The sequence below is a fragment of the Plectropomus leopardus genome, unplaced genomic scaffold, assembly GCF_008729295.1.
Source record: "Plectropomus leopardus isolate mb unplaced genomic scaffold, YSFRI_Pleo_2.0 unplaced_scaffold25435, whole genome shotgun sequence".
Lineage (NCBI taxonomy): Eukaryota > Metazoa > Chordata > Actinopteri > Perciformes > Serranidae > Plectropomus > Plectropomus leopardus.
The window spans coordinates 581-3916 of NW_024627641.1; the positions used below are offsets into that span (position 1 = coordinate 581).

A 3336-nucleotide genomic window follows, 5' to 3' on the forward strand; every position below is an offset into this window, starting at 1 on the left:
ACACATAACAACTAATTTAGGCTAACATTATGATGATGAAAAATGATAAAATTAAAAAAATAATGGCAATGTCATGCACAAGTACAAAAGTGGTCAATTATTGAATCTTCTGAATAAAATTTAATTGAAAAAAGTTTTTTATCACCATTAGAAATTGTCACCACACTATGAATTACACAGAAATATAATAACATTAATAAAAGTTTATTTATATAGTACTTATCAAACCAACATTACAAAGTGCTTTACAGTTAAGAAACACACAATATTAAAAAAAATCACACACACAAAATATATGTATAAGAAGATCACACGGGAAACATTTTAAAGAGCGAAAATAGAGCACAAACAGAATATTTAAAATCAATGGCTGAATATAAAACCAACATTATAAACACGCGCGATAAACAATTATAGGAATGCCCCTAAATAAAATTACGAGGACAAAGAAGAAGTTTATTTCGCACAGTGCAGCAGTGTTTTGAGCTCTCCGGTTCAGGCGTAAAGCGGAACTAAGAATCGGAGCTATATTTTCTCCTCGGGACGTTAATCGCGGGCGGACCGGTCGGTGACCACAGAACAACACTTGCCCTTAATTTGTCTTCAGTGGAATTGACCTCACCTTTAAATATTGTTATTATATTTATCGATACGGATATTAAAACACCGCCATGTCTCTCGCGGCAGAGGCCTTTGTGTCGCAGATGGCAGGTAACGTGATGTCCTCGCGCTTCTGTTATTGTTTAGTAAGGTAGCATTAGCCGGTTAGCATCAGCTAACGCTATCAGCCACGTAACGCCAGTCCGTTTTATAACATTTAACGCGTAAATTGCCGATGTCATTTAACGAAGCCGGGCCGTTAAATTATAATATTAACGCGAGTTTTCACTTTTATCTGTTTCCGTAGCAGAGGCTAACTCGGTTAGCTTAGCTTTCATTCAGGAGTGTCACATCAGCTCCGCGTCAGGGATCGTTAAACTAAGTTTAGCGTCAGTTTTTGGATTATAATGTGAATTAAGTTATTTGTTGGATTAATATTTAAAAGACAAACCTAAAAACGGACAGCGAGTTGACGCAGGAAGAGTTCAGCAGGATTCTGGTCGGTGTCAGCTCCGTGTCGAGTGACTAAAACTCGACTTACTCGGACAAAGTGCCGATAAATAATGTGAAAGTCAGCCATTACTGCGGGGCCAAGATGGCGGAAAGCGCCTTCTTCTCTGAATCTGCTCGGCGCTGCTGCGCTCAGTGCTGCCACCGGCGGCCGGAAGGTGCACTGCAACATCTTATTTTATTAATTTATTTTTTTAATAAAATAAACGTTTACAAAACATTAGGTAATGACATCGTTACAACAGCGAATTAGAAGCTATTACACAGGAGAATACATTACAATACAGTCAAATATACTAAGATAAAAATACTAAAATGTAAATACTTAAAAAATATAAACAACATGCTTTATCCACAAAACAATATATACATTTGTTTCAGCTTAGTTTTGGGTATGTAGTGCTACAAAATAAGAAAAAGTGGTTGCATAAAAAAGCACTTAAGAAAAGATACATTGATTTAGAGGAATTATTATCATTATCATCAATTACACTTTATTTCTGTTAGTTTAATGCGACATGAATTATATAAAACCACAGACAGCTGCAGTACAACCTCCCGCCGTCGGCGGCAGCCGTGAGCGCGGCGCTGCTGAGCTTAGCGCCATCTGCGGAGCGAGGAAGCGATGCGCCATCTTGGATTTTAGGCTGTTTTTATCGCATTAAATGAAGTTTACCGACTCTCCGTCGATATAAATGATATTTTTATTACTTTATTCCCGCCTGGTATCAATGCAACCCCCCCTGAACTGCTACTGAGAAGTTAAACCGTATCCCGAAGCATTTTTGTGCAAATATTTGTTGGATTAGTTCGTTTATTTACATTTAAAATAGTGAAATACAGTTTTGTCTGAGCTAAGCTAAACACGAGCACACGCTGTGTGCGTGACTCTGTGAGGGGGCGTGTCTGTTAGCGCGCGGTCACAGTTTTATGATAGCAATTTTAGATTTATTGCAAAATTAAATACAAGGATGTTAAGTTTGAAACTCAACTGCAAAATAACAGTTTGATAATTCAATTAATTATGTAATATTGTGTGTGTGTGTGTGTGTGTGTGTGTGTGTGTGTGTGACAGCTGCTGAGCCCTGGCCTGAAACTGCAACCTTGTACCAGCCGCTGAAGGGTGAGTCCGTGTGACTGAAAAAGAGAAACAGTCTGAATTTTTGCTTTCTTTGTGTAATCTTGGTGTTTTATTTGCTGTGTTTTTCGCTCAGAGGATCAGATTCTGCTGTCAGACTGCGCCTCGTCTCTGGCTGTTCAGGTGGACTTCTGTTTATTTGTCTTTTTCTCAGTAAATGTGTGTCAGGATATTTCTGCCTTTACGTGGATTTGTATGTTGTTTTATAGATGACTTAAAGTATCGAGTGTTTTGTTGTAATACGTGCAGCAGTCACAGAGAGGCAGGTTTTGGCAATGCAAATGTTAAATCTCAGGCTCCTGTAAACAGTTATTTTATAACTTTTTTACATATTGTTTTTTCCCATTTCACACACACGACTGCTGTATTTGACAGATTTCCCTAAATTTAACTGCTTTTGCAAAATGTTATCATTAGAATTAGTTGGATTATTATTTTACAGTCTTTTTTTTGTTTTTTTTAATTTTGTTCTATACATATGTATCAGGTTAAATTTTCAGTCAACTTGTTTTGTTTTTCTTTGTGTCCTTTGATAATTTTTCTGCTTTTATATGATGGTTGTACATTTAAATCCACTACTGTTTTACACGTTCTATTTTGATTTCTTTGCATGAATAATAATAATAATAATAAATAAAAACTGTGTTTGTTAAATGTGTATAATTAAAATCATACAATAGTGCACGATAAAATACATCTGTGGTAGACTGTAATTCCAAAATAAATGCAAAGAGGGACGTGGCGAATGTATATCACAACGACATGTAACGATATGTGATACAATGTTGATAATAAATCTGCAGAGGAAAAACTTAAAACACTGACAGATCACCAACGTAATCATCAGTTATTATCATTATTTGTGTTGTCCTGTTTCGTGCTGTGCAGGCCTACCTCAGGATGTGCGGTCTACCTGTGCAGGTGGTTTGCAGAGCAAATGCTGAGTACATGTCTCCCTCTGGTGAGTTTTGTTTTGTTTTATGGTATTTTATTTTATTTATTTTTAATATCTCCCTCTCTGTACGTGTATTTAATTTTATTTATTTTTTAAATCTCTTTCTGTATGTGTGTTTTGTTTTGTTTTATAT

The 3336-nt window shown here is 36.2% G+C and overlaps 1 long non-coding RNA gene across 1 annotated transcript; it reads left to right on the forward strand.

The window, feature by feature from the left end:
* The first annotated feature begins 536 nt into the window (after nucleotides 1-536).
* Nucleotides 537-3217, forward strand: LOC121966659. Its single transcript, XR_006107611.1, has 4 exons — nucleotides 537-711; nucleotides 2186-2233; nucleotides 2325-2371; nucleotides 3137-3217. It is a non-coding gene; the product is annotated as an uncharacterized LOC121966659 (long non-coding RNA).
* Nucleotides 3218-3336: the final 119 nt, after the last annotated feature.